The 16801-nt window shown below is 42.7% G+C and overlaps 1 long non-coding RNA gene across 1 annotated transcript; it reads right to left on the bottom strand.

The window, feature by feature from the left end:
• Positions 1-1679: 1679 nt before the first annotated feature.
• LOC146680348 (uncharacterized) lies at positions 1680-2173 on the bottom strand. The gene is made up of 2 exons (XR_014918220.1): positions 1981-2173; positions 1680-1899 (listed from the first exon to the last, which is right to left on the bottom strand). It is a non-coding gene; the product is annotated as an uncharacterized LOC146680348 (long non-coding RNA).
• Between the last annotated feature and the right edge of the window lie 14628 nt (positions 2174-16801).

Genomic DNA, 16801 nt, shown 5'->3' with positions numbered 1-16801 from the left:
AATTAAATGTGCATTCATTTCATTGGTTTAATTAATTATATATTTAATCAATTCATTATTTTTTTAAATTTTTTATATTTTTTTATTGTCTGTCTTTTCTTTAAGAAAAGAAAAGCAGGTAAGTCATAAACTCCTTGATATGTTGATATTATGTCAGTAATTCTGTAAGTCTGAAGAATAATGTAAAATGTTCACTTTTTTATAGCACATCATTAAAAAAAAACATTGCAGTTTCACTAGTCAGTCACAGGAAATGGTTTATGATAGTAATCCCTGCCTGTTGGATGACAGAACAAGAATGTTCCAGTGTACGTGACTAACCCATATAGGCTTAGGCATGTGATCAGCCCAAAAAAAAGTCACATAAGTATTTAGTAAATAATAAAAATAACAGTAATTTAATAATTTGCACTCAGTAGCAGGCCTTTTACTTGCTTATATACTTACCTCCTTACTGCTAAATGGCCTGATTCAGGACAGAACAGAGCTGCTACCCTGAGGCTGAAGTTTCCCGTTTCTGTTTTCTTAATCGGCTCTTTTTTGACATTGTGCTGCAACTGCAAAATTAATACTGTACATCATAATTTAGGGTTAATCTATTTAAAATGTATAATATCAGTAAATAATATTATTGAGCTGATCTGGGGTTTTGAACTTGCATTATTACATTTATACTGCTTGTATTATTGTGTAGTAATACTTCAGTCAGGTACTGTGCACAGTCTGACTCTGTCATCTCTGACCGTCTCTGTTGTGACTCAGATTTACATGCACACACACACACACACACACACACACACACACACACACACACACACTCAGAAAGAAAGCTCGCCTCACAGAGCGCCAAAAATTCATAATAACCCAAAAGTAATAAAAATGATGAAAAATCCATACAGTTTATGGAAATTCTGTACAGGCTGACATATATGACTCCAGATGGACTCATGAGCACTTCTTTTTGTGCTCAGACAAAGGCCCTAACCAATTCTGGACATCCAAACCAGGTCCACAATTTGGTCATCCACCATGAGCAGACATGGATGTCAATATGACATCTTTTTTTCAACATCTACTAAACTTCTAGTGTTGATGTCAATAGGGCCTCCATGCACGGTCCAAATATGGTCAATGTTCACGTCTTTTCAGTGTCAAATTTAAAATCATTGGTTTTATACTGCTTCTAGAGGCTCTGTAGTCCCGTGTTTCCAGAAGGTGTAAGGCATGTTTTAGTAAAGAAACAGTTATGTGTGAAGGAGTGCAGAGTGATCAGCAGACATCTATGAGATTGCTGGCCTCCTGAGCTAAAACAAAAGTGAGCAGCTGCTCAGTGGATGTTGAGCAGAAATGTCCCCAGCTTCTCATAGACAGTTTCAAAATGTGAACATCAACAAAAACGAGTAGATAGTCCAATTTATACATACACACTGAAACAAACTTCTTTCAGTCCTGCTACTGATCACAACTACATTTACTTCCTCTTACAAAGCTCTTCACAATAAAACAGGATACTTGTGAAAATGTAAAACCCCTCCCCAGCCCCCCACCCCATATATACTGAATAAAATATAAATAATCTGTATTCATATATACTATGTTGATAGCAGCAATGGTAATATTTGTAAATAAAAAAATGTATTTGTCAGGTTTCAGTTAACGGACTCAGGCGCAGACCGGGACTCCTTACAGGATTTACAGATTTTATTTACACAACGACACCAGGTGATGCTATTTACAAAGTGCTGGAGGGAGGGGAGGGGGGTCCAGGGTATGTGAGGGAAAAGACGGGAATCTGACGTCCTCCAAAGGCTCTCTCTCTTCACTCCCCACACTGGGGAAACACCATCCACTCACTCGTCCACGGGATGACAGGCAGGCAGGGAAAGGTCCGGGATAGATCTGTACACAGAGATTATAGTTAGAGGCGAACAGACGGAACGAACTCACAGATCCTTATTTACAATCTACTGAGTGACTGACGCTGATAACTCAACGATCCAGCGACGAGTGACACAGTGCTGCTGTCTTAAATCGGCCTTGTGATTATCCCGATCGGCAGCAGGTGCGTGGGCCAGGGGCGGGAGCCCATAATGAGCATCGCCCCGGCAGGAGAGAGAGAGAGAGAGAGAAAACATGTTGCCTAATACAGAATCAGCTGGTGAGGCACAGGGACCATGACAGTATTGATCACGTAAGTTTCCTGCACCTGTCATAGACGTCCACCTGACATCCAAAAACATTATCCAGTCCAAAGTTAAAATTTTTAAGACCAATGGACTCAATATTGACATGATCTGCACGTCTCCCCAATGTCCAATGTTTAGTGGGAATGTAATATTTTTTAAAAATATCAACATTGTTATGCAATGCAGGTTCATATCTACAAAATGGAAATTGACTTGGTGTGTTACAGTTTTTTACAGACGCTAGGACACATTTCTCAATACTTAGGTCACTTTTGCAAAACTCCTCACACAGTGAGCACAACAGAAGTCTATGTGGGCTAAACTGAGGATCAGTTATCATTGTTTTGGCACAAAATGCATTCAATGACTACATCTCTCAAATTTCATGAATTACAGTTTTTTCTGATTGCTTAAGCACATTTTTTGTAACTATTGGCTAAATTTGCAAAACTCTTCACACAAATAAGAAAACCTGTCACCCAATAATCAAAACATTGTAGTTCTCTTGCAAAAGCAAACACAGCTAGATTAACTCTTCACACCTTCGTAAAAATGGTGTTTCCGTATCAAACAGTACACACAAGCCATCATCTACTAAGCACACAATGCGCCAACTGCACACTGATGGTATGAATACAAAACACATCTGGCTTTTGCTTTCTCTGTGCACAAGGTAGGCTATGTCAGTTTGAGCTCATACTTCTGTCATAGATCCATAAGCATAGAGGGATCCAAACTTCAAGTACTGGTGTTTATTCAAACACATCAAAACAAACACAAGTGTTTATTTCCAAGTATAGGATTATTTGCAATCGCCATAATGACTATATGGGTTACTTGGTCTGCAGTGAACATGCTTCCTCTGCCCCCAGCATCTGGTCATCTAGCAATTCTGTAAAGTAACAATTTCAGTATTTGTACATCAATGGTATTGGTGTGTTTCTCATTGGCATATGGCAGTGCTACAAATCTTTGTGCGAAGTGACTGTACTAAGCGATTCTCATTTCAAGATGTCCTTATGGTACTTGCTACAGTGTAGCGGCTCGAGTTAGGCTGGACCCGTTGGCCAGCTACCCTCAGGGTCATTCCACGGTTGATTACATGGTCCACTATTGTAGCTCTGATGTCATCAGCAATTCTATTTCTTACTCTTCCTACCCTTCCTCTCCCCCCCTCCTCGTCTTCCTCTTGCTCCTCCTTGTCCTTGTCGTCCTCTTCATCCTACTTCTTCACCTCCATGTCCTCTCCCTCGGCCTCCTCTACTTCTCACTCTTTCTGCTCCCTCCATTGTACTCCACAAACAAAGCTTACCTGTATTACAGTTTTTTCTGAATGCTTAAACCCTAACTGTGATTCCTGTAGCACAATCTCTAAAACTATTCTGACTTATAGCAAAACCACTCACTGAGTTTGCAAAACTAAAACTGCTTTGCACTCAGTTTGCAATTTTGTAACACACACTTTGCAAAACTGTAGGCACAATTCACTGCACAACACTCAATTACCAAATTTCCAACACACTTCTAGCAAAAGTATACACATTTATGGCTATCATTAACACTAATTTGCCAACTGTCTGGCACACTTTCACATGTGAAAACTTTTTTAGATAATTAGTTCACTTTGCAATCAGCCTAAGCACTATAATACAGGTAAGCTGTGTGTGCGGAGTACAATGGAGGGAGCAGAAAGAGTGAGAAGTAGAGGAGGCCGAGGAAGAGGACGTGGAGGTGAAGAAGTAGGATGAAGAGGACGACAAGGACAAGGAGGAGCAAGAGGAAGACGAGGAGGGGGGAGAGGAAGATGAGGAGGGGGGAGAGGAAGGGTAGGAAGAGTAAGAAATAGAATTGCTGATGACATCAGAGCTACAATAGTGGACCATGTAATCAACCGTGGAATGACCCTGAGGGAAGCTGGCCAACGGGTCCAGCCTAACTCGAGCCGCTACACTGTAGCAAGCACCATAAGGACATCTTGAAATGAGAATCGCTTAGTACAGTCACTTCGCACAAAGATTTGTAGCACTGCCATATGCCAATGAGAAACACACCAATACCTTTGATGTACAAATACTGAAATTGTTACTTTACAGAATTGCTAGATGACCAGATGCTGGGGCAGAGGAAGCATGTTCACTGCAGACCAAGTAACCCATATAGTCATTATGGCGATTGCAAATAATCCTATACTTGGAAATGAACACTTGTGTTTGTTTTGATGTGTTTGAATAAACACCAGTACTTGAAGTTTGGATCCCTCTATGCTTATGGATCTATGACAGAAGTATGAGCTCAAACTGACATAGCCTACCTTGTGCACAGAGAAAGCAAAAGCCAGATGTGTTTTGTATTCATACCATCAGTGTGCAGTTGGCGCATTGTGTGCTTAGTAGATGATGGCTTGTGTGTACTGTTTGATACGGAAACACCATTTTTACGAAGGTGTGAAGAGTTAATCTAGCTGTGTTTGCTTTTACAAGAGAACTACAATGTTTTGATTATTGGGTGACAGGTTTTCTTATTTGTGTGAAGAGTTTTGCAAAATTAGCCAATAGTTACAAAAAATGTGCTTAAGCAATCAGAAAAAACTGTAAAAAGCCATCTCTAGACCCAGCAGTCTTAGCTAATTATAGGCCAATCTCCAACCTTCCTTTCATATCAAAAATCCTTGAAAGAGTAATGGATTGGATTTATATAGCGCTTTTCAAGGCACCCAAAGCGCTTTACAATGCCATTATTCATTCACTCTCACACACTGGTGGAGGCAAGCTACAGTTGTAGCCACAGCTGCCCTGGGGCAGACTGACAGAAGCGAGGCTGCCATATCACGCCATCGGCCCCTCTGGCCAACACCAGTAGGATAAAGTGTCTTGCCCAAGGACACAACAACCAGGACAGAGAGCCCGGGGATCAAACTGGCAACCTTCTGGTTACAGATGCGCTTCCCAACCCCCAGCGCCACGGTCGCCCTGTAGTTGTCAAACAGCTAACAGATCATCTGCAGAAGAATGGCTTATCTGAAGAGTTTCAGTCAGGTTTCAGAACTCATCACAGCACAGAAACAGCTTTAGTGAAGGTTACAAATGATCTTCTTATGGCCTCTGACAGTGGACTCATCTCTGTGCTTGTCCTGCTAAACCTCAGTTCAGTGTTCAATACTGTTGACCATAATATCCTATTGGAGTGATTAGAACATGCTGTAGGTATTACTGTACCATTGGCCAGCTTCCCTCAGGGTCATTCCACGGTTGATTACATGGTCCACTATTGTAGCTCTGATGTCATCAGCAATTCTATTTCTTACTCTTCTTACCCTTCCTCTCCCCCCTCCTAGTCCTCCTCTCCCCCCCCCCCCCTCCTCGTCCTCCTCTCCCCCCTCCTCGTCCTCCTGTTGCTCCTCCTTGTCCTTGTCGTCTTCTTCGTCCTACTTCTTCACCTCCACGTCCTCCTCGGCCTCCTCTACTTCTCACTCTTCCTGCTCCCTCCATTGTACTCCACACACAGAGCTTACCTGTATTATAGTGCTTGGGCTGATTGCAAAGTGAACTAATTATCTAAAAAAGTTTTCACATGTGGCAGTGTGCCAGACAGTTGGCAAAATAGTGTAAATAATAGCCATAAATGTGTATAGTTTTGCTAGGAGTGCACTGATCATTTGGAAATTGAGTGTTGTGCAGTGAGTTGTGTTTACAGTTCTCCAAAAAGAGTGTTGTGCAGTGGATTGTAGCTACAGGTTTGCAAAGTGTGTGTTACAAAATGGCAAACTGAGTGCAAAGCAGTGTTTGTGCTTTTAGTTTTGCAAACTCAGTGAGTGGTTTTGCTATAAGTATTAATAGTTTTAGAAATTGTGCTATAAGAATCACAGTTAGGGTTTAAGCATTCAGAAAAAACTGTAATAGACCTCTCTGCATTGAATCATATCTGTTATTAATCTCTGTCTCTCTTCCACAGCATGTCTTTCATCCTGTTTTCCTTCTCTCACCCCAACCGGTCGCAGCAGAGCCTGGTTCTGCCGGAGGTTTCTTCCTGTTAAAAGGGAGTTTTTCCTTCCCGCTGTCGCCAAAGTGTTTGCTCATAGGGGGTCATATGATTGTTGGGTTTTTCTCTGTATTTACTGTACAATATAAAGCGCCTTGAGGCGACTTTTGTTGTGATTTGGCACTATATAAATAAAATTGAATTGAATTTGTAGTGAAATGTCATTACTTCACAGAAAAGGAACTACTTCTTAGAAAGGCAGCTCACTTTCACTCTTTTGCCAATGACATCCAGTTATAGCTCTCCTGCTGGCCTGATACCTCCCTCCCACCTTCTTCTTTTACAGAATGCTTATCTGAATTAAAATCCTGGTTCAGCTCTAATTTTCAAGCTCAGTGAGGTTTAAACTGAAATCCTTCTTATTGGCACTAAATCCAACCTACTGAAGGCAAATCATTTCACTCTCACTATTGAAAACTCCACGGTTCTCTCTTCACCTCAGGTTCAGAGCTGTAAAGGTCCATTTTTGTTTATTGGTATAAGCTGTATAGTTATGAGTAGTGTCCAGTAGAGGGCTCTGTCACTTAGTTAGCGACAAGCTGCACTTCCCAGCTCAGACCGGAAAATCAAAGACTTGTGGTGTACATGTGCCAGAATGCTGCTCTCAATGAAGCGCAAGGCAGTGTGATACCAGAGTCTAACAAAGTAAACACATTGCGGCCCTTGGGAGGCGGAGCGAAGTAGATGTTTTAACCTGTACCTGATTGCTGAGTTGATATTTTGTTGTATTTATTACTTTGATTTATATTTGAGTTTATATTAATAATAAACATCGAATAAGATGTATTTTGTGTTTCTGTTTAGTTTTCACGGTGCATTGGCACACCTCAGCACTGTTAGATGCTAATGAATCTTGAAGTAAAAACAATGTGAAATTCTAAATAATGTACAAGCTTCTTCTGCTCACCTTCAAGGCCCTTCATAACCTTGCTCCTCCTTACCTTTCTGACCTGTTAAGCACTACCTCTTCTGCCTACTCACTTCAATCTTCTTCTATCCAATGTGCTGTGCCTTCTTTCCATGTCAGCACCATGGGAAGCAGAGCTTTCGGTTGCTCAGCTCCCAGGCTGTGGAACTCTCTGCCCCCAGATATAAAAAACATTGGTTCCCTCCTCCTGTTTATTTGGGTTCAAGTCTACATATTCACTGTGAAATGTTTATTTATTTTATCTTGTTTTTTTATTGTTCTTCATTTTGTCATTGTTCTACTATGTGTGCCCCAGTTACATCAGTGCAAAAAACCAAACAAACAATAAATATAAGAAGAGTAGGAAAATAAATATACACGTTAGGAGTAGGGGTAAAGGGGTCAATAACAAATTAAAATGTACAATTTTCAGTATGATGCTTTTATTATTGCTATTGTTAAGTGTCCTCGGGTGTCTTGAAAGGCGCTTTTAAATAAAATTTATTATGATTATGATTATTTTTATTATTATTAATAATAATAATAATAATAATAATAATAATAATAATAATAATAATAATGTCACTATAATAATAATAATTATTGTTGTTGTTGTTGTTGTTGTTGGAGCAAATTTGCAGTACAATAGACAGTTTGATGAAAAACAGCTGGACTGATACTGTTAACTAGGGCTGCTCAATTAATCGAATTTTAATCAAGATTACGATCTGGGCTTTCAAAGATCATTAAAAATGACTGAGCCGATTATTAGCCCCTCCCTCATTTATCCGCGACACCTTAAAGGCCGGTCCGTGAAAATATTGTCGGGCATAAACCGGTCCGTGGTGCAAAAAAGGTTGGAGACCGCTAATTAAGAGAACCCGAGGGAAGCTCGGAAAGCTAAGCAGAAGTTATTTGGAGAGGAGAGAGTGACTGCCCTTGGTTGAAAAGAGAGGTAAAAAAACCCTTCAGTGGTGTTGCACACTATTTTATATTATTTTTCAAAGTCATTATTCAATACATTGTTATTGTTAACCCTTTAAAGCCGGTCAGAGCAGCACGCTACGTTTTGTGTAACTATTTTTAAATCCCTGTAGAACCTGAACCGTGTAAGCTAGCGCAATAATTATTTTTTTTTTGCATATGAAACCGGAGGAGTTGTACTTACATCTTATGCCATCAGCTTGTCCTCGGTCACGGTTTCCTTCCATATAAAGCTTTGCAAAAATTGCATAAAAAGCGCTTGCAGGAACAAAAACATAATATTCCAGAAACACGCTTTGCCGATCCGATCAGCTGTTCATAACACTTTCCACAGTGAAACAGACGTCCGCCATTTCCTGGCCGAAACCGGAAGTGACATCATTTTCACGGAAATGTAGTTTTTTACTTGTAAGCCTTAAAAGCCTATACTGGTCATGTTTGACTTTTCTGAATAGTTTCTGGGATGCTTAGAACTCGAATTGCACCGCTGGAAATCGTTTATTTTGATGCACCTGCTGTTTTCTTTGCAAATTTGCATCATAGGATTGTTTTTTTGTTTTTCCTGCAGTATATAAAAATTGGTGTATCTCCAAAATAAAACTATGAAGACACTCAAAATAAATTTCCTGTTGTTGTAAACTATTTTGTGCAACTTTTTTGTATTTAAAGTTTTGAGGGATAAACCGCTTAAATTTCTCCAAGTAGAAATATATGTAAAAAAAACCAAAAACAATTTTCAATTTTTTTGTAGTTTATTGCACTTTTTTGCAATTGATGTAGTTACTATGGACTTAATGCATACATATTATTAAAATATGGGCTATAACAGTTGTATAGCAACTTGAAATGCTCCCACAAATGGCACTACAACATGTAAAAAAAATAATATAAGCTCTGGCGGACTTGGTTCTATAGTAGGTCTTAAAGGGTTAAATAAATATCGTCAAATAATCGAGATCTCAATTTCAGTAAAAATAATCGTGATTATCCTTTTTGCCATAATCGAGCAGCCCTACTGTTAACCCTTTTTGCTGTCACTTTTCTTTGGTGGGCAGGGTTTGTGCTTTGAGGACCTTGACAACTCTGAGAGTGGTGCCCAACAACTCACACGTCTATCTGTCCTGGTAAAGGCAGACCCTGATCTTTGGACCTCAAGCTAAAAAGAACATCCTGTTGTGCAGTTGTGCTATGGCAACTGTAAAACCTAATGGATGGAAATATTTCTGGATGGAAATATGAAATCAGAGCTTTTTATACTTCAGCATAACAACACATATAATATCCATCCATCCATCCATCCATCGTCATCCGCTTTGTCCGGGGTCGGGTCGCGGGGGCAGCAGCCTAAGCAAAGAGGCCCAGACCTCCCTCTCCCCAGCCACCTCCTCCAGCTTGTCCGGGGGAATACCAAGGCGTTCCCAGGCCAGCCGAGAGATATAATCTCTCCAGCGTGTCCTGGGTCTGCCCCGGGGCCTCCTCCCGGTGGGACATGCCTGGAACACCTCACCCAGGAGGCGCCCAGGGGGCATCCTTGTCAGATGCCCGAACCACCTCAGCTGGCTCCTTTCGATGTGGAGCAGCAGCTGCTCTACTCTGAGCCCCTCCCGGATGGCCGAACTTCTCACCCTATCTCTAAGGGAGAGGCCAGCCACCCTTCGGAGGAAGCTCATTTCTGCCGCTTGTATCCGCGATCTCGTTCTTTCGGTCACTACCCACAGCTCGTGGCCATAGGTGAGGGTAGGGACGTAGATCGACCGGTAAATTGAGAGCTTCGCTTTTACACTCAGCTCCCTCTTCACCACGACGGACTGGTGCAACGTCCGCATTACTGCAGCTGCAGCCCCAATCCGTCTGTCGATCTCCGGCTCCCTTCTCCCATCACTCGCGAACAAGACCCCGAGATACTTGAACTCCTCCACTTGGGGCAGGAACTCATCCCCGACCCGGAGTGGGCACTCCACCCTTTTCCGGCTGAGAACCATGGCCTCAGATTTGGAGGTGCTGATCCTCATTCCCGCTGCTTCACACTCGGCTGCGAACCGTTCCAGTGCGAGCTGGAGGCCTTCACCCGATGAAGCCAACAGAACCACATCATCTGCAAAAATCAGAGATGAGATTCTGAGGCCACCTAAGCGAAAGCCCTCCGCCACTTGGCTGCGCCTAGAAATCCTGTCCATAAAAATTATGAACAGAACCGGAGACAAAGGGCAGCCCTGGCGAAGCCCATCACCCACCGGGAACGAGTCCGACTTATTGCCGGCAATGCGAACCAAGCTCTTGCAACGGTTGTATAGGGATCGAATGGCCCGTAGTAATGGACCAGACACCCCACACTCCTGCAACACCTCCCACAGGACACCCCGAGGGACACGGTCGAATGCCTTCTCCAAGTCCACAAAACACATGTAGACTGGTTGGGCAAACTCCCATGCACCCTCAAGTATCCTGGAGAGGATAAAGAGCTGGTCCAGTGTTCCGCGACCAGGACGAAAACCGCATTGTTCCTCCTGTATCCGAGGTTCGACTAACGGACGAACTCTCCTTTCCAGCACCCTGGCATAGACTTTCCCAGGGAGGCTGAGGAGTGTGATCCCCCTGTAGTTGGAACACACCCTCCGGTCCCCTTTCTTAAAGATGGGGACCACCACCCCGGTCTGCCAGTCCACGGGTACTGCCCCTGATCTCCACGCAACATTGCAGAGGCGTGTCAACCAGGACAGCCCTACAACGTCCAGAGCCTTCAGGAACTCGGGGCGGACCTCATCAACACCAGGGGCTCTGCCACCAAGGAGTTGTTTAACTGCCTCAGTGACCCCGGAAATTGGCGGGTCATTCCCCTCATCCCCAGACTCTGCTTCCTCCTCGGAAGACGTGTCAGTGGGATTAAGGAGGTCCTCGAAGTATTCCTTCCACCGCCTGACAATTTTCTCAGTCGACGTCAGCAGCGCTCCGCCAGCACTATACACAGTGCAGGTAGAGCACCGCTTTCCCCTCCTGAGACGTCTGACGGTTTGCCAGAATCTCTTCAAGGCAGTCCGAAAGTCTTTTTCCATGGCCTCTCCGAACTCCTCCCACACCCGAGTTTTTGCTTCAGCCACTGCCCGAGCCGCATTCCGCTTGGCCTGTCGATACCTGTCGGCTGCCTCCGGAGTCCCACAGGCTAACCAAGCCCGATAGGACTCCTTCTTCAGCCTGGTGGCTCCCTTCACCTCTGGTGTCCACCATTTGGTTCGGGGATTACCACCACGGCAGGCACCCACCACCTTGCGGCCGCAGCTCAATGCAGCAGCTTCGGCAATGGAGACGCTGAACATGGTCCATTCGGACTCAATGTCCCCAGTCTCCCTCGGAATGCTGTTGAAGCTCTGCTGGAGGTGTGCGTTGAAGATCTCGCGGACTGGGGCCTCTGCTAGACGTTCCCAGCACACCCTCACTACGCGTTTAGGTGCACCAGGTCTGTCCAGCGTCCTCCCCCGCCACCTGATCCAACTCACCACCAGGTGGTGATCAGTTGACAGCTCAGCCCCTCTCTTTACCCGAGTGTCCAGAACATATGGTCGCAGGTCTGCTGATACGATTACAAAATCGATCATTGACCTACGGCCTAGAGCGTCCTGGTGCCACGTGCACTTATGGACACTCTTATGTTCGAACAGGGTGTTCGTTATGGCCAAACTGTGGTTAGCACAGAAGTCCAATAACAGAGCACCGCTCGGGTTCAGATCAGGGAGGCCGTTCCTCCCAATCACGCCCCTCCAGGTCTCGCTGTCGTTACCCACGTGAGCATTGAAGTCTCCCAGCAGGACAACAGAGTCTCCAGGTGGAGCACCCTCCAGCACCCCCCCCCAGGGACTCTAAGAAGGCTGGGTACTCTGAACTGCCACTCGGCGCATAAGCGCAGATGACAGTCAGGACCCGTTCCCCGACCCTAAGGCGCAGGGAACAAACCCTCTCGTCCACCGGGAAAAACCCCAACGTACCGGCAGCACATATAATATACATAAAATAATGAAGACAACAGATGACGAACTTCATTTACATCACATGATCACATGCAATAAGTACAAAGTGAAGGAATCGGGGAAGGACATGAGGGGTCGGCTGACAGGGGGGAAAAGAGGTACTGTGCTTCACACACTGCTCTCGCTTCACTCTCGTTCTCACACTCAGCTCCAGTCCTCCTCTTCACTTGACGTTCACACACACTCTTCCTCGCTGCCAGGCAGTCATGCTCAGTCTTCCACAAGAAAGCAGGGTTACTGGATGGTTCCGGGAATCTACAGACAAGATAGTGGGTAATCAAAGTAATTAGACAATTGACTCCAGGGCTATTTCATGGCCCGGTGGGGAATTCCTTTGTTATAGCATTATCAGTTAAGCAAATGAAAGGCCTGAAGTTGATTTGACGCGTGGCGCATTTGGAAGATTTTGCTGTGATCAGACAACATGTGGTTAAAGGAGCTCTCCATGCAGGTGAAACAAGCCATCGTTAGGCTAAACAGAAGAAAAAAAAACCTAGAAATTGATACAATATTAGGAGTGGCAAATTCTACAGTTTGGTACTATGCAAAAAGACCTGGACGTCCACGGAAGGCGACATAGGTGGAAGATCTCAGATTCATTTCCATGGTAGGAGTATCGATATCCAAGTCTACCATAAAGAGAAGACTCAATGAAAGTAAATATAGAGGGTTTCACTGCAAGGTGCAAGTCACTCATAAGCCTCAAGAACAGAAAGACTAGATTTGGGCATTATACAGATGGACAATGACCCAAAGCAACCCAGGAGTTTATTAAAGCAAAGAAGTGGAATATTCTTGAATGAGCAAATCAGTTAACCCAACTGAGCATATCACTTGTTGAAGACTAAACCTTGGACAGAAACGCCCACAAACACACAGGAGCTGAAAGCCGCTGCAGTAAAGGCTGGCAGAGCATTAAAAGGAAGAAAGCCAGCGTCTGGTGATGTCCATGAGTTCAAAACTTCAGGCTGTCAGCAAACCCAGCAAAGGGTTTTCAACCAAGCATTAGAAATAAACATTTAATTTTTCAGTTATTTAATTTGTCCGATTACTTTTGAGCCCTTGAAATGAAGGAATTGTGTTAAAAATTTGTGTTAAAAAACTTAAGTTCCTCATATTATTATGCAATCTTTTTCTAAAGCTGAAAGTCTGCACTTCATCTGCATCTGAGTTGTTTCATCATTTCATATCAGATTTTGTGGTTGATTTGAGTAGGGAGCACATCTTATAAGTGCAACTAACTTGAAGATAAGTTTTAGGACTTCAAACATGTCTCTTCTTCCAGTGTCTAAGTGTGTCTGTATCACAGTGCAAAGTTGCAGCTAATATTTTTCAGTGCAATGTAGTTTTAGTCATACAGTGTATCTGGCAGTTCTTCTAGGCTTTTATTAGAGGGGCACTGTTTGTACAAGTCAGTCTTTTTATCTAGTTTCATTTCTGGTCTGAAAATATCACCCATTAGCACTTTTTCTCTTCCTCTTCGCAAACGCTTTTATAGCTGTATCATATATAAAAGCAAACTGTGGGCTGTGACAACAGGAGCTATCATTACTAGTCCTGTACTGGGCCTATAGAAGTCTCATTATCCACTGAGCATGTGTTGTGTGTTGGATCTGCACTTCAGCAGACCCGCTAGTTCAGAGACTCATCACTCATGAAGAAAGCAAAACAACGACAGAACTTACTTGCTAGCAAGGGAGGCTGGTGGGAACCCAAGCTCTTGGAGCTGAACGCTCCTCACCTGTTTCCTAGCCAACTTCAAATAAACAGCCTTTCTTGCAGCCTTTTTATTCTGTGACACACAGTTTACACCAACACCCATTGTAACCCCCCTATGGTCACAAAAGGTTAAAACACTCCGTGTGTGTGTGTGTGTGTGTGTGTGTGTGTGTGTGTGTGTGTGTGTGTGTGTGTGTGTGTGTGTGTGTGTGTGTGTGTGTGTGTGTGTGTGTACATGACTTCCTGCCACACAATATATGCTTACAGCTGTTTAGCCACAGCTCCTCTCCTCTTGGAACAACCATTTCCACATAAATACTTCAACACAACTTCTTTTATAAATGATGTAATGCTTCTGAAGATAAGAGTATCCCTGCACAGGAAGTACAATATAATGAAAATAGTGAGTCCCAAATTATTATTTTTAGATGCTCCCTTGAATTCGAGTTTGAAAATAAAGTTCAGTTTACATTTTTTTTTTTTTTGGGGGTTTTTTGTTGTTTTGTTTTTCCTCCAGTTGAGCTCCAAGGCAAAGTTCAGTGAGAATGTGAAGCCTATTCCTCTGGCGAGTCATGATGATGGTACTTTGCCAAAATCATGTATACTCTCTGGCTGGGGACGAACAGACAAGAATAATAAATATATGTCTCCCAAACTTATGGAAACTAGCATAACACTGATTGACAATAAGGAGTGCACCATGGAAAACTTCTACTGCTCTCAGGGAGACACTGCTCCAAGCGAGGTACGTACATCTTTATAAAATAAAGTGAACTGACTTCGTTCAGTTAACTCACTTTTGAAGCATCACTGCTTCACATGCTGAATATTTACTTCCAGGGAGATGCTGGTGGTCCATTGGTCTGTGAAGATGGAAAGGCATACGGTGTGATATCCAGTGCAGTTACTCCACACTCAGGTGGCCCAGACATCATTAGATTCACTAAAATTCCTGAATCCACTGAAACACAGCATCATGTTTGTATTAGACCTGCTGATTAGTCAGTTAATGTGGAAGTTGCAGAAATGAGAACAATCTAAGAAGTACCACGTCTTAATGCAAAATTAAGAAAAAATCTATAATCTAAAATAAAGCATTGATTCTCAGGTTTACTAACAATTAAATTAATAATCTCTTGCTGCATTACTTTTTTGGATAGTTCTGGGGCTTTACAACTGATTTCATATCTGCAGACGTCTGAAATCTGAATTTTGTTCAGTGAATTTAATATTTTATGTCATTGATGTCATGGTCCCGGGCCATGTGGGCCCGGTATTCTCAGTTTTTGTATGTTTTGTATTTCATCCCCTAGTCATGCCTTGGTTCCTAGGTTCTTCTGTTAAGATGTTCCTTATTTGGTTACCTCCTGTGTGCCCCTGTGTAACTGTGAGCCCTCGTGTTTTATTCCATGTCTTCCTCAGCCCGTTATGTCTGTGTTTTCCCCGTGCTCTCTCTCCTCCTGTTTGAACCTCTGTACTTCCTGTTTGACTCTGCCTGTCTCCCGTCAGTGTTATGTTCACCCCGCCCTGTCTCGTTATGGTTATCTGTGTCAGCTGTGTTCCCCGTGTGTTCCCACTTTCCTCGTTAACCCTCTGTGTATTTCTGTCTGCGTCTCCCTCTGTTCGGCGTCGCGTTCTCCCTCATGCTGTGTGTGATTCCCCCTGTGTTTCCTGGTGAACTTTATGTTAGTTTTTCCCAGTTTAGTTTTCCTATTATCTTTTGTCAGCAATAAAGCTGCATTTTGAGTTTATCCCTTGAGTCCGTGAGTTTTTGCGATTGGGTCCTCATCCTGCCTGCCACACAGCGATCCATGACAATTATTGTTCCGTCTTCATATGTTTTAAAGAGATTCTTCAATCTAATGAGAAAATAAGATCCTCTAATGTTGTTTTATCTCATATTGTCTAAAAATAAACCTTTCGTACCTGTTTATACATTTCTCTGTTCAGCATTAATTAGAATCATTTGTATAATGACTTCTTTGTGACTGTTTGTATTTACTTTTTCAATTTAAATTGAACAGAGTCTAAAGAATAATGGAAAATGTTCACTTTTTTATAGCACACCATTAAAAAAAAAGACTCAGCAATAAGCCACGGATAACTTTGCATTCTTACATTTGTACTGCTTGTATTACTACAGTAATACTGAAGTATTTCTATTTTTATCTTAATTTTTTTTACTTATTCAATGTATCATATTTGGCAGGTCAAGTGTACAGCACTTTGTCTTCAGCTGGGAGTTGTTCTGAAAGTGCGATATAAATCAGTTCTTTGCTTCAGTCACGTACTTTGCACAATCTGACTCTGTCATTTCTGATCATCTCTGTTGCGACTCAGATTCACACACACACACACACACACACACACACACACACACACACACACACACATAGAGCCCCCCAAAATCTATAATAATCCAAAAGTAATAAAAATCGATGAAAAAGTCCATACAGGTTATGGAAATTCTGTACAGGCTGACAATTATGACTCCAGATGGACTAATGAGCACTTCTTTTTGTGCAAAGGCCCTAACCAATTCTGGACATCCAAACTAGGTCCACAATTTGGTCATCCAACCATGAGCCGACATAGACGTCATCTTTATTTCATCGCCTATTAAACTTCTAGTGTTGACATCATTAGGGCCTCCGTGCACGGGCTATTTATAGTCCAAATATGGTCATTGTTCACGTCTTTTCAGTGTCAAACTCCAACTCATTATAGATGTTGATTTTATACTGCTTCTAGAGGCTCTGTAGTCCCGTGTTTCCAGAGGGTGGAGGACAGAAACAGATATGTGTGAAGGTGTGCAGAGTGCTCAGCAGGCTAACACATAATAAATCAGGTTTGTTTATAAATATCTGTATTCATATATATCATATTTATAACAACAATGTTAATGTTAAAGGAAAATATTTAAATTAAGTGAATGTCTCTATTTA

Source organism: Copadichromis virginalis, linkage group LG23, assembly GCF_057382275.1.
Source record: "Copadichromis virginalis isolate Kocher_CV1m ecotype Utaka linkage group LG23, C_Virginalis_male_GT1.1, whole genome shotgun sequence".
Classification (NCBI taxonomy): domain Eukaryota; kingdom Metazoa; phylum Chordata; class Actinopteri; order Cichliformes; family Cichlidae; genus Copadichromis; species Copadichromis virginalis.
Note: the sequence above shows the minus strand (reverse complement) of the source record. Positions and strands in the feature narration are given on the sequence as shown.